General features: G+C 43.8%; 1 protein-coding gene and 1 pseudogene across 1 annotated transcript in view; both read right to left on the bottom strand.

Annotated features, from left to right (window-relative positions):
* The window catches only part of SIL1 (SIL1 nucleotide exchange factor), a 265,775-nt gene that overhangs the window by 236,778 nt on the left and 5,677 nt on the right, over positions 1–23,320 (bottom strand). The window lies entirely within an intron of this gene.
* Positions 198–23,320, bottom strand: part of LOC130852747 (ubiquitin-conjugating enzyme E2 C-like) — a 28,774-nt pseudogene continuing 5,651 nt past the window's right edge.

Here is a 23,320-nt window from a genome sequence, read left to right as displayed (position 1 = left end):
AAAGTGATATTAAAACAGTCTGGGGAATTCCCTGGTGGTCCAGTGGTTAGGACGCCATGCTTCCACTGCTGGGGATCAGCAAATGCAAAGATCTTGACATTAGGGCACATTTGATATGCTCAAGGTCAGTGAACCTGGAACAATGTGAATGACAAAGCTACTTGGAACAGTAGGCAGGGGTGAGATTACGTGGAGGCTTTTTTATTTATTTTTATTTTGTATTTTATCTTACCTTATGATTTTTTTAATTGTGGTAAAATACATATAACATAAAATTTACCACCTTAACCATTAAACAAAACCCCAAATGTATTCATTTAATATATTTATCACAAGGGCTTAACCAGACACAGTTTAAAAAACAGAAACAAAACAAAAATGACATCACAGATAAAATACAGAGTCCTGTACAGAAATCGAGGAAAGGACAGACCATCTAAGGAAAAAAAAAAAAAGACAACCTAAGGAGAGCTGGACATCCTGGGTCAGGGCTCTTGGCTGGAGACCTGCTTTGAGTACGTTTCTTGCAGGTACTTCTTAAAGGCTGTGGGGTTTTTCCAGAGCTCAGCGGCTTGTGTGTTCAAAGGGTATGGATGATGGGTTCCTGGGTGTCCACGTTGGGGTGGTAGCAAGGCGTGAGGAACTTCACTGTGGGCGTATTGTAAGGGTAGCCGCTGGGGAACTCCATGGACAGCTTATACCTCAGGTCTTCGTATACTGTGCCAGCTGCTCCGTGGATGGTCCCCACCCATTTGAAAAGGTTGTCTGATTCAAGGAAGGTAGAGACTCCTTTAACGCCATACATCATGAGGGTCATCAGCTCCTGCCCTCCGGGCCCGGTTGGCCCCCACGCTGGGCTCGGCTCCTTTACTGGCGGCGAGGCTGGCGGCAGTTGAGTCGCGATTCTGGGAAGCCATCTGGGCAGCGCCGAGAGACAGGAACTCAAGAGTACACGGAGACTGCGGCTGCAACTGCCACCTTAACCATTTTTAAATGTACCTTTCAGTATTGTTAAGTACATTCACATTGTTTTTGTGCAATCAATCTCCAGAACTCTTTTCATCTTGGAAAACTGAAAGTCTGTACCCATCATAAAGAGCTAAACCATAACAAGTATATTAGTTTCCCATGACTGCCATAACAAATTTCTACACCTTGTGACTTAAAACCACAGAAATTTATTTTTCCTGTCAAAAGTTCAGCATCAGTTTACATATAGTCATAGTTCATTCTTTCTTATTGCTGTGTAGCATTCCACTGAACATAACCGCAGTTTAGCCATACTCTGGTGATGCACATTTGGGTGGTTTGCAGTTTGGAGCTATTATGAACAAGGTTGCTGTGAACATTCTTGTACATGTCTTTTTGTCCACACATGCACTCATTTATCTTGGGTATATACCTAGGAGAGGAATTATTGGATAATAGGGAAGGTATATGTTTAACTTTAGCAGAGAGTGACAGTTTCCAGAGAGGACATTTCCCAGTGTACATTTCCACCAGCAGTGAATGAGAATTCCAGTTGTTCCAACTAGAGAAAGCCCGTGTGCAGCAACGAAGACCCAACACAGCCAATAAATAAATAAATAAATTTAAATTTAAAAAAAAAAAAAAAAAGAAGGGAGACGTGACTTAATATTCTTAAAAGATTACTATGACTCTTGAGTTTAAAATAGACAAGGTAAGGAATAGGGGTGGAAGTAGGGAGACCGGTTAGAAAGTCATTACACTAATCTAGGGGAAAGAGGATGATGGCTTGAACCAGAATGGTAATGATAAAGTTAATATGAAGTGGTCAGATGCAGAATATGGTTTGAAAACATAGCATACAGAGCTAACTGATAGATTGAATGTGGGGACTGGGAGAAAGAGAGGAGTCGGGAGTGGCCTCTAGGTATCTGACTTGAGCAACCCGGTAAATGGAGTTGCCACTTGGAGAGAATTGGGTCCTAGGATTGTGCAGGGAATAGTGAGCTAGAAGGGTCAATAAATCAAGAATTCTCTTTTGGACATATCAAGTTTGAGATTGCTATCAGACATACAAGTGGAAATATCAGGTAGGCATCAGACATCTGAGTCTGTAGCTCAAAAGAGAGGTCCGAACTAGAGATATAGCCATCAGTATAGAAAGTATTTAAAGCTTGATGCTAGAGAAAATTACTTAGAAATGAGTATGTGTAAAAGATAGATCCCAGGGCTTGAACTTGTCGCAGGCATAAAGATAGGGGAAGGATCTGCCAGGAAAGCAGGAGGAAAACCATGAGTGTGTTAGGGTACAGGAAGCCAACTGAAGAGAGTGCTCCAAAAGAAGGGTGTCATGAACTAAGTCAACTGCTGGTGAGACACAGACTAAATGACAACAGGAAATTGACAAATGGATTTGGCAAGTAACTTTAAGTTGCTTCTTCTCCAAGGGAGGAGCTAAGAAAAGTGAGGAAGAAAAGGAACCACCTGTGTTGCTCTGGAAAAAAATCCTTAACCAGGATGTCTGGGGGTGGGGGTGGGGATATTTAAGAGAAAGATGAAACCCACCAGATTGTCAACATTAAATGCTTGTGTCTCAGATCACCAGCCTGAATTGGGCAATTACTAAATCTTCAGGCTAGAAGGATCATCACTAAACCCAAAAATCTCCCTTTGTCTTCCACGGAACTACACTTGAACTTGCAAACAGAAGGGCCTGCTGGCTAAAGGGACCATCTGGGATTCTAGTCCTTTATTCATAAAGTGTTTATGGAGCCCCTACTATGTGCCAGGTAGTCTACAGGCTCTATGGAAATAAGAAAGAACAAAACAGACTAAACTCCCTGCTCTCAGGAGCTGATAGTCTCTTATGTCCCTACACTTTCCTAGTCTTACCCTCTTTCTTACATACCCAGAGACCCTGAGGCTATAGGGCAGATCTAGCCATCACCCCCTGAGCCCTGTAAGACATATAAAACTCTCATTTTCAGAACGAAGTACAGTGATCAACCCCCTTGGCAGAGGGTGAATTTTCCCTGGGGCCAAGCCCAAGCTGGGAGCAGAGGCCCCACATCTGGAGTGCCATTAGTTTGGATATCACTGCAATTATCACATTGGCTGCACATAAAGCCAAATCACAACTGAGGACAGGATTTTAAATCACGACTTTCCAGAGTCTCATTAGGTAATTGAGGCTGATCACATTGCTTAATGGGGACCCATAAAATGCTTGCTATTTATATTACAATGGGCAGAGAAAAGGCTCAGCTAACCAGATAATTGACTGATGATGTGAGGGACGAGGGTGAAGGGATGGGAAGAGGCATGGAAACCTGGTGAAGTTTCCCTGACTCGGGCTTTTAGTGTCTTATTGGTGATGATTGTTTGACTGGATTCAGAAGAGACTGTGTGCCCTGGTCTTCACAAAGCCCAAAGCTGCTCTTCCCAGGAGCCAGGGACTAAGATAAGAATTGTCATTTAATAGGATTTTCTATAGCAGGCTAAATCGTTTGCTAAATGAGCAATTTCAATCATCCTTTCCCATCCACTAGGAGGGAATTAAGCTTACTTCTCCTCCAGCCTATACCCCCACCTCTCACATCCTCATTCCCTCACCAGCTCTTAGCAAGAAAGATGGTCTGGTCGAAGTACAGAATGTACAGATTGTAGCAAGATGCTTTGGGCTCAATTGAGTTCACCAGATCAGGAGACTGTAAGAGAGTTGCAGCCCCATTCCCCACCCCTGCACACCTCAGATTACCCTTGGAGATCCATGCACACCCTCCAAATGCTGGTCTCCCTAGAACAGAGACCCCAAGGCAGGCAAACTTCTCTAAAACTCGCCAAGAAAGGGCTGTAACACTTCCTACTGCACAAAGCGGTGTGGGGATGAGATTAATTTCTTTCCATTATTGGGACCTGGGCCTTTTTAACAGGGAGTTTCCATTAAATCCCAACAATCAAGGCATATAAGGCATTCTCATAATCTCTGGGTATTTGGAAGAGACCCTAGGGAAAAGGAAAGAATGATCTTGGGAAGGAAGAAGCCATAGTATCTTCAATCAGTGGACTGAAATTAGATTAATGGAAGATGTATCTGGTAAGGAAAAATTCAGTGTTCCCAAATTCTGCCTCTTGTTCGGCCTAGGACCTCATCACATCTGGATTCATTTCTACTTGTTCCATAGGCAAGATCTCTCTCTCTCTCTCCCTCCTCTTGTATGCTCCTTTTGTCTCCTTTTGCATTGGGATTGATAGATAACATGATGTCCTGATTAAGAATGAGGGTTTTCTCCACAAATTGATCTACAGATTCAACACAACCCTTATCAAAATCCCAGCTGGCTTCTCTGCAGAAACTGACAAGTTGATCCTAAAAATCATATGGAAATACAAGAGACCCAGAAGAGCACAACAGTGTCAAAAAAACAAAAAAAAAACGAAGAAGAACAAATTTGGAGTATAACAATCAAGACTGTGGTACTAGCATAAGGATAGACGTATAGATCAATGGAATAGACTGGAGACTCCAGAATAAACCCTCACATTTATAGTCAGTTGATTTTCAAAAAAAGATGTCAAGACAATTCAATAATGAAAGAATAGTCTTTTAACAAATGATGCTGGATACCCACATGTGAAAAAATGAACTTAGACCTCTTCCTCACACTATATATAAAAGTCAACTCAAAATGGGTAATAGACTTGGACTTCCCTGGTGGCACAGTGGTTAAGACTCTGCACTCCCAATGCAGGGAGTGCAGGTTCGATTCCTGGTCAGGGAACTAGATCCCACGTGCATGCCACAACTAAGAGTTCACATGCCACAACTAAGGAGCCCAAGTGTGGCAACTAAGGAGACTGCCTGCCACAAATGACTTGGTATAACCAAATAAATAAACAAATAAATAAATAAATAAATATTTTTAAAATGGGTAATAGACTTAAATGTAAGAGCTAAAACTATAAAACTCCCAGAAGAAAACATAAGAGTAAATCTTCACAACTTTGGGTTAGGGAAAGCCTACTTAGTTATGACAATAAAAGCACAAGCAAAGGGAAAAAAAACAGCTAAGTGGACTTCATCAAAATTAAAACTCTTGGGCTTCCTAGGTGGCGCAGTGGTTAAGAATCCGCCTGCCAATGCAGAGGTCATGGGTTCGATCCCAGCTCCAGGAAGATCCCACATGCCGCGGAGCAACTAAGCCCGTGTGCCAAAAAAAAAAAAAAAAATTAAAACTCTTGTGCTTCAAAAGATATCATCAAGAAAGTAAAAAGACAACCATAGAATGGGAGAGAATGCTTGCAAATTGTAAATCTGATAAGGGATTTGAATCTAGAATATATAAAGAACACTTAGAACTCAATAATAAAAAGACAAATAACCCAACTTAAAAATGGGCAAAGAATCTGAATAGACATTTCTCTAAAGAAGATATGCTAATGGCCAATAAGCACATAAAAAGATGTTCAACATCATTAGTCATCAGAGAAATGAAAAGTAAAACCACCAAGATGGCTATAATAAAAAAAGATAGATATCATACAGAGGGAAGTAAGTCAGAAAGAGAAAAACAAATATCGTGTATTAATGCATATATACGGAATCTAGAAAAATGGTACAGATCAACAGGTTTGTAAGGCAGAAATAGAGACACAGATGTAGAGAACAAACATATGGACACAAAGGGGGGAAAGCGGGGGCGGCAGGGGGGAGGGAGGGGGTTCGGGTGGGATGAATTGGGAGATTGGGATTGCCATACATACATTACTAATAAGAAAAAAATATCAAATTGTACACTTTAAATATATGCAGTTTATTGTATGTCAATTATATCTCAGTAAAAGTCCTTAAAAAAAGATAGATAATAACAAGTATTGAACAGGATGTGGAGAAACTGGAACCCTCACACACTGCTGGTGAGATTGTAAAGTAGTACAGCTGCTTTGGAAAACAGTCTGGCATTTCTCAAAAAGTTGACTATAGAGTTACCAAATGGCCCAGCAATTCCACTCCTAGATATATGTATATCCAAGGGAGTTGAAAACAGGTGTTCATACAAAAATTTGTACATGAATGTTCATAGTAACATTATTCATAACAGCCACAAAGTGGAAGAAATCCAAATTTTCAACAACTGATAAATGGATAAATACAATGTGGCATTTTATGGTATAGCCATACAATATCCATACAATGGAATATTATTAATCCATTCTATTAATATTAATGGAATATTATTCAGCAATGAAAAGCAATGAAGTACTGATAAATACTACAACATGGATGAACCCTGAGAACATTCTGCTAAGTGAAAGAAGCCAGTCACAAAAGACCACATAATATATGATTCCATTCACATGAAATGTCCAGACTAGGCAAATCTATAGAGACAGAAAGTACACTAGTGGTTGCTTAGAGCCAGGGGTGTTGGGGAGAAATGGGAAATGATCTCCAAACAGGTATTGAAAATGTTCTAGGGTTGACTGTGGTGATGGTTGCACAACTCTAAATATACTAAAACTATTGAACTGTGCGCTTTAAATGAATTGCTTAGTACATAAATTATACCTCAATAAAGATTTTGTATATATATGTATGTATACACACACACACACACACACACATGCATATACATACATATATGAAGAAAAGCAACAGGCAAGTCAAAAGTTAGCTAAAAATTCTATATGAAATAGACACAACTAAGAGGTCTGATTGTTGCATTTAAAAATAATAATAAAAAGATTCTTAAAACAAACAAACCAAGTTCTGAGGGCTTTGCTGGCCAATCTCAGTTCTGGCACCTGCTGACTTTGTGACCTTGGAAGGGTTACTTAACCTCACTAAGCTCAGTTATCTCATCTGTAAAATGAGTATTAGGTCATTATGAGGATTAAATAAATTAACATGTAAAGATACCTGGCACATATGAGGTGCTCAGTTAATGGAAACTATAAATAAGAGTCAGGTATAGCAGTAACTAGAAGAAGAGAGAAGAAAAAAAAATAGCATTTATGGGCCAAGGCCACACCCATACATTTTTGCCTAACCTCTGGATGGGCTTTAGGGACAAAAAGAAGTCCCTGACTCTGAGGAGCTGTAAAGATAAGGGATCGGGCATTCCTAAAAAAAAAAAAAAAAAAAAAAGAATCCCAACAAAATGAAACAAGTGCTGCAATCAATAGAGTTGTACTGGAGAGGGTGTGGAGAAAAGGGAAACTTCCTACATTGTTGGGAATACAAATTGATACAGCCACTATGGAGAACAGTATGGAGGTTCCTTAAAAAACTAAGAATAGAGCTACTATATGATCCAGCAATCCCACTCCTGGGCATAGATCCAGAGAAAACCATGGTTCAAAAGGATACATGCACCCCAATGCTAACTGCAGCACTGTTTACGATAGCCAAGACATGAAAGCAACCTAAATGTCCCTCAACAGATGAATGGATAAAGAAGATGTTGTATGTATATACAATGGAATATTACTCAGCCATTAAAAAGAATGAAACAATGCCATTTGCAGCAACATGGATGGACCTGGAGATTATCATACTAAGTGAAGTAAGTCAGACAAAGAAAGACAAATATCATATGATATCTCATATGGGGAATTTTTTAAAAATGATACAAATGAACTTATTTACAAAACAGAAAGTCACAGACTTAGAGAACAGACTTATGGTTACCGGGTGAAGCGGGGGACGGGATAGATTGGGAGTTTGGGATTGATATGTACACACTACTATATTTAAAATAGATAACCAACAAGGACCTACTGTATAGCACAGGAAACTTGGATCAATATTCTGTAACAACTTAAATGGGAAAAGAATTTGAAAAAGAATGGATACTTATATGAGTATAACTGAATCACTTTGCTGTACACCTATAACTAACATATCATTGTTAATCAACTATACTCCGATATAAAATAAACATTAAATAAATAAAGTGAAGGAGACTTTAAGATTTTGCCAGGTAGAAAAGTGATGAATGGTCCCTTGTCCCCTCTGCCACAGTGGGTGCCCAAAAGGATGTGAAGCACACCCTCCTCACCCCACCCAAACCCCTGTGGAGAAGGAAAACTGGACAGAGCCAAACTAACACAGGCAGAGACAGAAGTCAAAAGGGTAATTGTGGATTGACTATTTGTGGCCACGATGGGCAGTGAAGTTGGCACATGAGATGGAAGGTGTCACCTGCCTCCCTGGACTTGCAAGAGGTAAGCTGAGCCTTGGGAACTCCTCTTCTCTCCCCTTGTTCCCAGCTCCTCTCGGCCACTAAGCCTCTGGATCTCCTTTTCCCTCCCACCGGCCCTCTTTTGGGGAACAGCCTGATGCTCTGTGGGCAGAGCGTGATGCCTCCATCACTCCTCCCTCTAGTGACTCATCCCTAAGACTGGGGGTGGCAGGAAGTGCCAGGGCCCTAGAGCTGCAGCCCCATCAGGATTCTGGCAGCTTAGAGACATCCTATCTTTTCCCTCCTCCCTCCACCCCCGCCACCTCCTCTACTTCCAGCTCTGACTCTTGACATTTCTGTGTAAGAGACACCCACCTCCCCCAAAACTCTTGTTGCCTTTCCATTGCCTCCTCCAGACCCTCAACTCTGGCCCTCAGCTGCTGGGTTGAAACAGCCTGATGTCTAGGGGAGCAGGCACAACCCAGTTTTAGGGACCCTTTCTTGGGGAAGATGGCTGAGTGAGAGCTATATCCCCACTGCCAGGCCTGTGAGAAGTATTGCCCACGATGTAGAAAGCATTCTGAGCAACACTTAAAACAACGAAAAAATTATTTTACTACCTGCTAAGGACTTCATAAGCTTTCTTATTTATTCCTCACAACAACTCTATGAGACATATACTATTATCACTGCCATTTTGCAAATGAGGGGAACTAATTTGGAAAGTAGGAGACTGGGACTCAAATCCAGGACTCTTAACCACCAGGCTTTTCTGCCTGTTTGGGGAACAGAAGGCAGTGTAGGCCTCCTTGAGCACAGCCTCTGAGTAATGTAGGGCAGCACATGCAATCCTGAGACCCTCGGTACAGCTGCCCTGAGGTCTGACTGGGGCTAAGAGGTTTGCCCCTAGTCTCCCTTCGTATTCCCATTGCCTCTGTGGACCTGTTCCACTCTCCTCTCCTGAGGGGTGGGAATATGGAGGTATACTCCTAGGATTCTCATCCCCCTCAGGAGCTCATCTTCCTATTAAACTTCTAGGACAAACAAACATTAATGTGCTTCTGGAGTGCCCAAGGGCTACTTAGAAAGAGAGACAAGAAGGAGCGTTGCTTACAGGTGCAGGCCAACAGAAGGAGGTAACAGACACCCAAGCATGGGTTAGCTCAGGCTTGCAGACAGAGCAGACACCTGTCACATCGAAGAGGCACAGAGATGGCCCATGTGACAATAGAAATAATAATACCCTTGAATTATGTAGCACTTTATAATTTCTCAGGCACTTTACAAACATTTGACTCTCCAGATGACCTCCAGGGACCCAAGGAGGCAGAAAGCATTTTTTATAAGCTATGGCCACCTGTCAAGATTTCCCCCCAGAGGAGGAAAGGCAGGAGGCAGGCAAGGCAGCGAGTGAGTTCATCAAACACAAGCCCCAGTGGGTAACTGACAGTTTTAATGGTGACTTTATCCTCAGACTCCTCAGATATCATATTTCCACTGGATTACCACATTTACATAACAGTGCAGGGTGAGAGACCCTGATAAATCTTCTCTGCATGGGGATGAATACAGTGGAAATGTACTTTGTTGACAGCAATTTGTTTTACTACACTCCTGCCCTTCAGTTTAGGGAGGAAATAGCCAGGCTATTGCTTTATGAAGGGAGGAGGGAAAGGAGGGGAAAATGGAAAAGGGAGGGAGGAAGATCAGAGATCTGGAAAGAGAGGACTGAATAAGAGGGTTAGAGATGGAGAGAAAAGGAGCGTTTTGAGCAAGCTGGAAAGAGGAAGCAAGGAAGGAAAGAAGGAAAGCCATCTCAGCACTCAAGGGTTTAGTGGTGAAAGGGATGGAATGATTCTGTGCTGTGTGACTGGCTGCTGGGGAGCAGCCCACAGTAGTGGGCATGAGAAGGATTCAGATGTCTTTGGGGTGGCTCTCACCTTTGTAGCTGGTCAGGAGAGGCTGGGAAATTAAGAGCAGTCACAGGGCACAGGACTCCTTTTAAGTCCACTTAAGGTGTTATCAAAGACCTCTCTGAACTTCTTCCCATTGCATCCCACCACCCTCCATCCCCCTATATCCAGAGAACAGGTGGGCTTCTAGGGGCACCAGGACTGAGCTCTAAGAATCCCTGGACCTGAAGTCTTTCTGATCCAGAGGCTTGGATTTCAGTCCCTGCTCTGCTACTAATTTAGCTGGATGATTTTTTTTTTAAGATTTATTTATTATTTAATTTATTTATTTAGTTTTGGCTGCGTTGGGTCTTCATTGCTGCATATGCGCTTTCTCTAGTTGTGGCAAGCAGGGGCTACTCCGTTGCAGTGCACAGTCTTCTCAGTGTGGTGGCTTCTCTTGTTGCAGAGTATGGGCTCCAGGCACACGGGCTGCAGTAGTGGCGGTGCATGGGCTCAGTAGTTGTGGTGCACGGGATGATTTTAATCCCCTAAATTCTCAGCTTTGGTTTCTCTATTGGTAAAATGGTAATTTATTTTTCCACCCAATGGTATTGACTGATTGTACACTAGGCGTTTTCTATAGAGCAGAAAACAAGATAAATAATAGTCCTTTCCTTCAGAGAAAGATAATCCAAGGAAGGTAACAAAACTTTGTCGGAGAAAGAGGCCCTGCCCACATTGGGAAAAGAGAGATGAGAGCTCACTCCGCGCCAGGCACTGTGCTAAGCGCTTTATGTGTTAACTCCCAAAATCCTCACAGCAACCCAGTGAGAATGGTGCTATTATTATCCCCATTGTGCAGATGACAACACTGTAGCTGGGGCAGCCTCCCCAACACACCCCATCCTGTAATCCTATTTCATTTTTTTCACAGCATTTACCACTATCTCCAGTGGACTTATTAACTCACTTGTGTGCTTATTAATTTATTCACATCTATATCCCAAACATCTTGAGCAGTGTCTGACCCAAAGTAGGTTCTCTTTAACTATATGTTGAAGGAGGGACTTCCCTGGTGGTCTAGTGGTTGAGAACCTGTCTTGCAATGCAGGGGATGCCAGTTTGACCCCTAGTCAGGGAACTAAAATCCCACATGCCTCGGGGCAACTAAGCCCACGCTCCGCAACTAATGAGCCCGAGTACTCTGGAGCCCCGGCTCCACAACTAGAGAGAAGCCCGAGCACTGCAACGAAGAGTTCGTGCCAAAACGAATGATCCCGCGTGCTGCAACTAAGACCTAATGCAGCCAATAAATAAATAAATAAAGCTTTAAAACAACAACAACAACAAACAACAAAAACCAACTATACGTGGAAGGAATGAAGGATCAAAGGGATGAGGAGCTCCAGGGGAGTGAATGCCACCCTGCCCTCCATGCCAGGTGATGGACAAGGGGGATCCCAGGGTCAGGTGCTGGAGGTGCTCTGTCACTGCAGACACAGAGGGGGCTGTTATCAGCTGACCTTTCTTTAGTGAGGAAGAAGTATCTGTTCTTCTCCCTATTCTTTAGCTGTCTTCTTTTTTGTAACTTCCTTCAGATTCTTCCCTTTTCTGTCCCATGATTAATTCTCCTTCCTCTAATTCTATCCTCCTCAGTTTCTCTCTCTTACTCTCATTCGTGTTCTTTTTGTTTCCCTGCTTCTTTCTCTTTGAGAGAAAGCTCATCCAAAGAATTGCAATTGGTGATTTCAGAGGCCAGGTGGAAGTTCAGTGTTGTGCCAAACCCTTCTCCCTGTAGAGGGCACTTTTCTCCATCTAGAAAATGGGCAGACACTTAAAAAAAAAAAAAAAAAAAAAAAGGCAGTTTTTTGCAGGGTTGTTTGAACAAGTCCTGGTGGGTCTGTGGGCAAGGGTTCTCAGGACCACAGCACTGACCTTCCCACATCCTCATCCAGAGAAGCCTCACCAAAGCCTTAACTACAGAAGTCCTATAACCAACAAACAGCTATTTCCTCTCCTACTATGTATGCTATTTACATGTTACCTGCAGAAAATATCAATCAGAGGATAATAAGCCTGGTTTTCCCTCTCTCTTTGGGTTTTGAAAACTCCTCAATCCATTGCCTAGCAGGTTCTGCTGAGGGTGTAACCAGCAAGGCCATGGATTAAGTGTGGGAGAACCATGTCATCACATGGCTGCCAGTATTGTTACCAAAAGTGGGATTCAGCTACTCACCAATCTAAAGCCAATAAAGAGACAAGGTTGGTGGAAAGGAAAGTTTGCTTTACTTCAGAGGTTGCCAACGGGGGGTTGGGTGGGGGGGAAAGGAGGCAGACTCCTGTTGTCCAAAGGCCAACTCCCCCTACTGGCAATCAGTGGGCAAGAGCTTTTATAGGTAGAGGGAGGGGGCTACATGCAGAAATAGTCCAGTCAGCTCTGCTGGTCATCTTGAAATTGTTCATGCAGTGATCTGATCAGCAACATCTTGATTGTTTTAAGTCCAGTTAATCTTCAGTTCCAGCGTTCATTTGTTCCCATTTCTTTAAGGGAAATTCTTGGAATTGTGGCAACTTATGTCATGGCTACAGTCTGGTCATGATGGAGTTAACTTTTTCCACCTGGTGGGAGTTTCAGTCTCTATAAGACAGCTCACAGGATATGGCTCAGAATATTATCTATAGCCCTTGAAAAGGAACAAAATGTCCTTGATTTTGTTTAATGACTAAACTACTATTATTTGGTCTTGTTTGACTGTTTTCCTTTGCTTCCACATTTTCTCACTTCTCTGATTAAAATTATTCTTTGGCTAAGTTTTTCTACACACAAAAGGCAGGCAGAGGACATGGAGGGGAAGAACCATAGGGTCCTGCTCCATTTCAGTATATCAGAGTGGTTGGGAACGTGGGCCTGAAGATTCAGACAGCCCTGAGTTTGAAGCCTGGCTTTTAAGTGAGTAGACTATAGGTGGCAAGTGTGGAAACTGTGTGTCAGATGAGTCCTTTGGTACTTTCCCCAAATCAGGCACTCCTCACAGGACCACCAGAATCCCCTGTGTCAAGTCAGTTTGGCCAGTCGAATTGGGATTATCTCTTGCAGAAATGTCCAACTCACAGGATTCTGAGCTCCTCAAAAACTCAGTTTTTCCTTCTTTGTATCCCTAGAGGCAGGCTACATGCTGGACATAAAACAAGCATATTGTCCTGACCCAAAGATACTCATTTACTCCCTCTAGACACTGCTGTTCCTCTAGACTTTGTTATGCTTAGCACCTACTGTGTGCCAAACACCCTAAATATGTTATCTTATTTAATCCTCATAAAGGCCCTTGAGCTAGGGATTAAATGACAATAAGCATTATCTCTCACCTAGACTATGGAAAGAGCATCCTTCTAGAACACTCTTCCTCATCTGACACTCATAGTCTAATCACACAGTAGTCATCGATCCTTTTAAAATCATGTCACTCTTCTGCTCAAAATCCTTCAATGGCTCCCCATTTCACTCAGCATAAAGTCCAAAATCCTTACTACAGGATTCTGTAGTTCTGTAGTTCTACCCGGCCCTAGATTACCTCCCTAATCCCAGGGCACAAATTTTACGACTTCACGCCCTACCATTCTCCCACTTGTTCTCTCTGGTAAGCCACACTGGCTTCCTGACATTCTTCAAACATTGCTATCCTGATATGTCCATGGCTTGTTCCCTTGCTTATTTCAAGTCTTTACTCAAGTGTCACTTTATCATGGAGGACTTCCCCGATTCTCCTGTGGTAATTTTTTTTTTTTTTTTTTTGGCCACACCATGTGGCATGTGGGAGCTTAGTTCCCCGACCAGGGATCGAACCCATGCCCCTTGCCTTGGGAGTGTGGAATCTTAACCACTGGACCACCAGGGAAGTCCCCACCCCCACCTGGGTAACTGTAAAATATGCCTACAAATGATTCAATACACTTCACTTCAAGAAGTATAACTCAATTCTCCTCCCCTTGAATAGTTGTCTAACTTAGTGACTGCTTTCTAAAGAATAGAATATGGTATAACAGTGTGTGACTGCTAAGACAAAGTCATAAAAGGCATTATAATTATCCTAGTCTGATCAGGAGAAAATACCAGACAAACCCAAATCAAGAGGCATTCCACAAAGCACTTCATCATTACTTTCCAAAATTCTCAAGGTCATGAAAAACAAAGAAAGACTGAGAAACTGTCACTGATCAAAGGAGACTAAGGGAACGTGATGACTAAATGCAACGTGTCACCCTGGATTGGGTCCTAGAGCAGAAAAGGGACATTGATGAAAAACTGGTGAAATCTGAATAAAGTCTATAGTTCAGTTAATGTAGTGTACCAATGTTAATTTCTTAGTTTTGACAAATGTACCATGGTTATGTAAGATATTCATGTAAGAGGAAGCTAGGTAAAGTGTATACAGGAACTGTCTGTACTATCTTTGCAATTTTTCTGTAAATCTAAAATTATTGCAGGATAAAAAGTGGCTTCCTCGTTGCTTTCTTTCTTGGATCACACACTGCCACGCCATGGGGATACTCAAATAGTGAGGACCACGTGGTGAGTAACTGAGGCATCCAGCCAAAGCCATGTGAGAGCCATCTTGGAAGATCCTTCAGCCCTAGTCAAGGCTTCAGACACTGCAGTCCCGACTGACACCTTGACTGCAGTTTCAAAAGAGACCCTGAGCCAGAACCACCCAGCTAAGCCACTCCTGACCCTCAGAAACTGTGAGAGATAATAAATGTTTAATGTTGTTTTAAACCTCTAAGTTTTAGAGCAATTCATTATGCAGCAATAGATAACTAAAACATGCCCTTATCTAAGACAGTCTCCTTATAGTCCTGCTCAACCCCCTTTCTGATCTTAATTTTCTTCATAGCATTTACCAACTGACACAGAACGAGTTTGTTTATTTAACTTGTCTCCACAACAGAATGTTAGCTACATGGGAGTGGAAACTGTTTTATTTATGTCCCCAGCACCCAGAACTGTGCCTGACACACAGCAAATATTCAGTAAAGGATAGTTGTTGTAGTTATTATTATTGGATAATAGAGGGATAGGTAAAAAATTCCTTCCCTGTCCTCACCTGGAAAAAAAAAAAACCCACCCCTGGGGTTCGGGGTGGAGGATGGGAGACAATGTGGCACTAGGAAGTGTGAGCAGAGATGAGTGTGAAACCCTGCTTTCTGAGTCCAAGTTCCTTAGCCACTGAGATCCCTTAGACAAGCTCTTCCTCCCTCTGGGTCTCTGTTTGCTCACCTATAAAATTAAAAAGGGGATTTAACTGGCAATCCAGTGATTAAGACTCTGCACTTCCACTGCAGGGGGCATAGGTTTGATCGCTGGTTGGGGTACTAAGATCCCGCATGCCACACTGCATGGCCAAAAATAAATAAATAAAATTCCAAAGACTGGGATGACCTACAAGTCACCAAGATTTCTTTTAGCTCTAATAGCCAAGGATTCTAAGGGTGGGCTGGGAGAAGAAGGCACAAGAGTTCAATTCTGGAGATGGAGGAGAGGAGAGGGATGAAGAATATGTTTACCTTCCACAGGGACCAGGCAAACCCTCCTCCCTTGGTGCTGTGCCCACCGCCTAGAAACCTTTTTGCACTTGATCATCTACTCTTTTGCGCTGAGGCCCTGCTGCCCTGCTTCCTTCCTCTGCAAATCTTTCCCAGGGGTTGGGTTAGCTACCTGTGTCTCCAGGCTCCCACTGCCCTTCCCATAAGTCTTTATAAGGCACTTTCCACATAGCATAGTAATGGGACCTTTGTGTCCTGGAGGCTTAGCTCCTAACAGAAACAAGTAAGTCCCAGGGAACACTCCCAGGCTTGTGATTCCCTCCCAGGGAATGTGGACCCTAAAGGGAGAAAGGAAAGAGAAAATGGGGGAGGGAGTGGAGGACCAGGTATGTGCTGGGACTCCCCAAACCTTTCCCCTTTCCTTCTTCTACAGTCTTAGCCTCACTACCAAGAGAAACATGCCTACCAGCCTGCCTGCCCGCCCCTCAGTCTCACCTAAATATTCTGTCAAATGCTACTTATTTGAGCCATCTTATCTTTCCCTGCTCCTCCCTCCTTTAGTCCCGCATGCCGCACAACAGACTCACCTTAGGTCCCTTCCTAACCCGTCCTCCAGCCCTGAAAGCTTCATGATATATTGGTATTAAGTCATTTCCTCTCCAGAAGAATAGCTCAGGTAAAAGCTTGAAGAACCTGGTATGTTTTGGGAATCAGAGGTAGTAGCATGTGTTAGGTTTAGTCTGTTCAGTGAGGTTGGGAGTAATGGAGATGAGATAGGACAGGTAGGCAGGAACCAGCATTGGTGCAGAATTTTGTCTCACAGGCCATGGAAGCCACTGAAGAATTCTGCACAGGCTGGAACTCACTCCCCTGGCACTCGGCTCTCCTCACTTACATCCCTTCCTATCTCTCTCTGTACCCCTTGGCCCCCCACATCCCATTTGGCTCATATCATAATCTTAATAACACCAAAAATGTATTTGAGAAAGTTCACTGTGTAAGCTTTCTGTTCACATTACCTCATTTCAACCTTTCAGAACTGATGAGGTAGACATTATTATTTCCCCTACTTCATAGGGGAGGAAAATGGCTCCAATAAGTGATTTGCCCAAAGTTGCAAATCAAGGAAGAAGCAGAGCTCAGTTTCTTAAGCATTACACTAATTGGTTCATACTCTCTGGCCTTTTCCAAATCTCTTCTTTGGGGAAATAGTAGAGCTGTCCATAGGAAGTTTTAAGGTCTGGAGACAGAACAGGAAAGAATCCAGAGGCTAGATAAATTCTTTTTAATTAATTAATTAATTAATTAATTTGGTGTGTTGTGTCTTCACTGATGCGTGTGGGCTTTCTCTAGTTGTGGTAAGCGGGGGCTACTCTTCATTGTGGTGCATGGGCTCCTCATTGTGGTGGCTTCTCTTGTTGTGGAGCATGGGCTCTACGTGTGTGGGCTTCTGTAGTTGCAGCACACAGGCTCAATAGTTGTGGCTCAAGGGCTCTAGAGCACAGACTCAATAGTTGTGGCGCACGGGCTTAGTTGCTCTGTGGCATGTGGGATCTTCCCGGACCAGGGACTGAACCCGTCTCCCCTGCATTGGCAGGCGGCTTCTTAACCACTGCGCCACCTAGGAAGTCCAAGAGACTAGATAAATTCTTGAAGAGAGACTTCTAGGCTCTGATGGGGCCTATCTCATCCAGCTTTCCTACCTGGCTGTGCTTGGCAGGCAGTCTTTTTCCATTTTCCCCACTTGCTGTCTTGGTCCACTTACTTCCTCCAGTTCCCGCAACCTCCTTCACCTCCTTGGATATCCTTTGCCTTTGTCCTTCAGTTTCTGGGTAATGCATTTGTTCTGAAGATGCCTAGATGGACCAGGACCCTCTGGAAGCTCCAGATAATTCAGGTATCTGGAGAGGATGGCCATATCTGCCCCCTCTTCCCCCAACTCTAACAAAAGGGGTCTGGCATCACCCCAGGCTTCCAAGGCTCTTCAGCAAAGGTTAGCTCCTTTCTATCTCATCTCCTACCACCTACCCCTATGCCCTCTCACAAGCTAAAAATACATAACCACACAAGATTCTCAGAACATGGCAAGTTCTTGAAATCTTTGCACAGGCATTTTCTCTCTTGGGAATGCCAGCATCCTCTCCACCCCAAGTTTGTTATCAGGAAAACTCCTAATTATCCCCAGTCTTCATTCAAACATGACTTTTATCCCCATCAATACCATCACCATCCAGGCCATCATTCCTTCCCTGGACTACTCCCTCACTGGTCTCTAGGATGCCACTCTGGCCCAATACTATCCATTTCTCATGCTGTACTCAGAGTAATCTTTCTAGAATGTAAACTTAATCTTATCACCTCCTTTCTTAAAACTTTTAAATGGTTTCCCATGCCCTCAAGGTAAAGCCATAATCCTTAACCTGGTTTTGGGGCTCTTCCACCCCACTCCCACCCACTTCTCTAGATGTGTGTCTACCAGGTGGTGTGTCACCACCATACTGCTGCTCCAGCCAGATTTCCTGACACTTTTTCACTTTTCCTCAGTTCCTTGAAACTTGCCTGTTCTTTCTTTTCTTTTTCTTTTTTAAATTTATTTTATTTTTATTGGCTGCATTGGGTCTTTATTGCTGTGCACGGGCTTTCTCTAGTTGTGGCAACCGGGGGCTACTCTTCCTTGCAGTACATGGGCTTCTCATTGTGGTAGCTTCTCTTGTTGCAGAGCACAGGCTCTAGGCAGACAGGCTTCAGTAATTGTGGCTCGTGAGCTCAGTAGTTGTGGCTCACGGACTCTGGTGCGCGGGCTCTGGAGCACATGCTCAGTATTTGTGGCACACGGGCTTAGCTGCTCCCTGGCATGTGGGATCTTCCTGGACCAGTGGTCGAACCCATGTTCCCTGCATTGGCAGGCGGATTCTTTTTTTTTAAAATAAATTTATGTATTTATTTATTTTATTGGCTGTGTTGGGTCTTTTTTGCTGTGCGCGGGCTTTCTTTTAGTTGCGGTGAGTGGGGGCTACTCTTCATTGTGGTGCACAAGCTCCTCATTGCCGTGGCTTCTCTTGTTGCAGAAGACGGGCTCTAGGCGTGTGGGCTTCAGTAGTTGCAGCACATGGGCTCAATAGTTGTGGCTCATGGGCTCTAAAGCGCAGGCTCAATAGTTGTGGCACACGGGCTTAGTTGCTCCGCGGCATGTGGGATCTTCCTGGAGCAGGGATTGAACCCGTGTCCTCTGCATTGGCAGGTGGCTTCTTAACCACTGCGCCACCTAGGAAGCCCAGCAGGCGGACTCTTAACCACTGCACCACCAGGGAAGTCCCTGCCTGTTCTTTCTTGACCCTACATGATGTTCCCTTGGCCTGGAATTCTCTTTCCCTTCTCCTTCCCTAGATGACTTCCATGAACCCATCAGGCAGGTCTCAGCCTGAACCCACTTCACCACTGAGCCTTCTAGAATCCCCCAAGACTAGGAGAGCTGCCTCTGCTTTCTGCCCCCAGTGCCCATTATTTCCGCTAAGAAAGCATTTATCTTGTTTGTTACTACCTATTTATTTGTATCTCCCACAGCCAACTGGGAGACTACCTTATTACCTGCTATAACCCAGAGTCTAGTACTAATGGGGTCTCCATGAACAATGGTTGAAGTGATGAGTGGACAATGCAGATTCTGACACTCAGTGCAGCTTCTACCACCACCATCCGCATAGTTACTATTGTGGATTACTGCTTCTCTGTGTGCTCCTCTCTCTTTATGGACTGGGATGGCACCTTACATGTTAGTACTCCAACACCTAATACAGAGCACCGCATTCATCCTTCCATCCATCCTCTTATTATTGTTTTTAACAAAATGTGTATTATCTACTATGTCCTAGACACTATGGATGCAGCAGTGAACAAGGCAGACAGGCCCTGCTGTCAAGTTCACATTCTAGTGGCATATATGGGTAACTAGCAATCAGGAAGTTGAGTGGATCTCAGTCCTACTGGGAAGCCCCAGAGGACTTTCTTCTCCACAGCTACAAAGCAAGGAGCACGGGTTGTGAGGGAGGAGAATACATTCTCTTGGTGACCTCTGGACCTCTCTTTTTCCAAGTTTCCTTGGGACCAACCATCAAGCAGCAGCACCAGCAGCAGAGAGGAAGAGAATGAGGGAGGGTGAACCAAGTAGAGAAGGTCCGAGCCTCTAAAGACAGGCAATGGTGTTGCAGCCCAGTGCCCAGCACTCTGCCAGGGCAATTTGGTAACTGGCTTTCCTTGCTATCCTGGAGCAGAGAAAGAAAGAGATCCACAAAGGGAAAAACATCAATGGACAGAGATGACAGAGGAGAAAAGGAAGGAGAGAAAAAGTAGAACAGTGAGGTGGAGAAGGAGGAGTCAGAAATACAGAGAGAAGGAAGGAGACTGAGGCACAAACAGAAGGCCTGCAGAACTGAACCCTCTCTGTGTTGCTAAGAGAAAGTTCTGGGGCTTAGCTCCTCATTCAGGTTACGGGGGTGGGGGGGTGAAGATTCAATACTGAGCCCTTAGGATTCCGGAGATGCTTTCCAGAGCCCTCTGATCCCTCAAATTGTCTTTGGCCCCATCTGTCATCCCAGGAGGCTTCTGCCAGAGATCTGTCAGCCCCCAAACCAGGATATACTCTGTGCAGACCCTCACAAGCAAGAGAGAGGTGATGATGGAAAAACACAGTAGCTCTGAGCATAGCAACCTCTGATTTTCATCTTTTTCAGAAAAGATCATAGAAAAGACCCTGTGTTTGCCATCTGTTTCCTAACTGAGGGCTCCAGGCTCTGCTCTTTGAGATACCAGCCTGACCATATCATAATCTGCAGGCACAGAGCAGAAACTTCCTGGGCTGGGAGCTGGGGAGGCAGGGGCCCCCATGCCAGGAGCTCCCAGATGCCAAGCAGGAGTCTGAGTCTTAATTGTGCTGCTGCTCTTGCCAGCACTCTGGGCTGCTCGCTCCTGAGGCTGCGATGCCATCTGCTGCTCAACTTAGGAAACTGGCTGATTCTGGCTGCATAGCCAAAGCTGAACCTGGCAGGAGTCAGCAGGGGACCTGCCTGGTCTCAGGAGAGCCCTGTCTTTGTCTCTGAACAGAGCCAATACTGGGCCTCAGGGACAGAGCAAATATTCTCTTCCCTGTCATTCATTTCAGACCAGGAAGGAAGCCTTCACAAGAAGACACATGAGAGTATGGAGGGGTAGCTGTGTTGTCTCTGCCCTTCATAAAAGTCCAGTGTCATCTCAAGGCTAAATTGCCCAGTGAGGTCCTAGCCTGCCTTTGATGTTCTACTGCTTTCCTCAAAGCATTTTTTTTCTTTGCAGATTTATTTAAGATTACTCCATGCTGTGTTAATTGGGTGAATGAAATAATGAGGTCAGGCCTAGAGGAAGTGGGGAAGAAAGAAACATGCTCCTGCAGAATTGAAATAAGACCTTCAGACCCACAGTGGGTTTCTGAAGCTCCTGCTCTCTGTGTTGTCCCTGTTCAGGCCTCAACTCACATGGGGTTGTGAGCGCCAGTGTTTTGGGACCCACGTGCTAATATCTGGCACACATACATTGAAGTAATGGTTATTTTGAGGATGTTTTCTTCCTCAAACCAGTTATGGTAGCCAGCCTCCATCTCCTGATATTAACACACTTGTAGTCCCCTCCCACATAGTACCTGGGTTTATCTATGTGACCAACAGAATATAACAGAAGTAATGGTATGCAACTTCCAATATTAGATTATAAAAGATACTGTGGCTCCCCCTTGGTTACTTTCTATCTGGGGGAAGCCAGTTGCTAGGTAATGAACAGCCCTATGGAGAGACTCATGTGAGGGAACTTAGGCCTCCCATCAGCAGCCATATGAGTGAGCCTGGAAGCAGATCCTCCAGCCTCAGGCAAGCCTTCGGATGACTGAGGCCCTGGTGGACAGCCTGACTGCAGCTTCATGAGTGACCCTGAGCCAGCTTAGCTGAGCTGCTCCCAGTTCCTAACCCTCAGAAGGTCTGTGAGATAAGCTTTTGCTGTTTTAAACTCTTAAAGTTTGGGGGTAATTTGTTATGCAGCAACATAATAGACCTGTCACATGGTATTATTAATATTGTATCATGGCATATCATCTGCATTATATCACTTCATTTCCTTATAAGAGCTGGCATCTGGACCCCAACCCCTCAATCTCTCTAACCTCATTTCCTACCACCCCACTCCCTCCCCAGCTCACCTTCACCCTAGGCTCTCTCCTGCCTGAGGCCCTTTGAAGTTGCTTTTATCTCTACTGGAGCCCTCTTCTAGGCACCCTAAATCTATGCAAGGTCACTCCCTTATCTCCTTCAGGTCTTTATTCAAATGTAGCCTTTTCAGTGTAGGCTTCCTTGACCTCCTGCACCCCTTATCTGCAACTCCCACATGTGCCAATCCTGTTCTCTACTTTTTTTTTATTCTTAGCCCTTATGATTATAAGGCATAAGTGCTTATATAACATATATAATAAAATATATTTTACATATTTATCTAATAACTTCTATCTCCCCCACTAGAATGTAAGCTCTGTGAAGGCAAGAATTTGTGGTTTTGTCTATTTTGGTCACTGCTTTCACCCCAGCACCTGAAACAGTGATAAACATATCATAATAGATGTGCAATACATATTTAGTTGAATGGGGAAAAAATGAATGTCATAATTCACCAGAGTATGTATGTCTTTTAGATCCTCTATCATATATCACATGCCATATTATGATGTCACATATATATTTAAACACAGTACAAGGCAGTGCGGAGAGAGTAGAGCCTTTGATAAGAAGACCTAACTTTTTTGCTTACTGGTTAGCTATGTTACTATGAGCCAGGCATGTAACCTCTCTGAGCCTCAGTTTTACTCATAGATAAAGTGAGGCTATTACAACTTCCCTGTCCTATCATAGGGTAGTTGTAAAAATCAAATGATGATGAATGTTGCAGCATTTTTAAAAAAATCTAACACATGATATAATTGTTTCTGAAATGTGTTCCAAAGACCACCTGTCCCAGGATATGCTCTGTGGAGAAAAAAAAAGATCAAGAGGTTGGGGAAAATGGGTTCCAATATTCTAAGCCCCCCCTCCCCCATGGACACTCATGATTCATTAACATATGAAAAGCTCTGAAAATCCTGCATGAAAGGTCTTCCTCTGATGCACCTGACTACACTTGGGGATACCTTGCTCTCTAAATATACAGAGCATCACCTTTGTTAGCAGCATAATATTGCTACATTCTAAAGTGTTTGGAACTGAAATCCCAGTGGGGTAGGCGACAAGATCCAACAGCTGATATAGAGATTGGGAGGAGGGGGGAGTGGAGATAATGAAATGGAGGAGGCACGAGAGAGGAGGGAAGGAAAGTAAGAATAAGGAAAAGAAGGAAGAAGGAAGAAAAGTGGTGGTAAAGGGAGGAAAGGACAACTAAAACAATGCCCTTTGAAAAGAACTCAGCAGAACAAAGGCAACCTGAAATTTCCCGTGGGTGGGGGCGGGGGAGCGAATCCAGGGATCCTGGTGCCGCCTGCTGAGTCGGGCTTATTCCTTTGAGTGTTGCCTCTGCCAATTTCCGCAGTTGGAGTTCAGGCTTCCTTTTCACTTTCAAAGAACCACCGATTGAAGAGATTTCTTCTTTATCAGGGAGGAGGAATCAGGTAAACCAAATCAGCAGCTTCTCAATTTAGTGTACTTATTAAGTGTCTGAAATGGCAGCTGC

Source organism: Hippopotamus amphibius, chromosome 1 (genome assembly GCF_030028045.1).
Source record: "Hippopotamus amphibius kiboko isolate mHipAmp2 chromosome 1, mHipAmp2.hap2, whole genome shotgun sequence".
NCBI classification, from domain to species: Eukaryota; Metazoa; Chordata; class Mammalia; order Artiodactyla; family Hippopotamidae; genus Hippopotamus; species Hippopotamus amphibius.
This window is presented reverse-complemented; position numbering and strand designations above follow the sequence as displayed.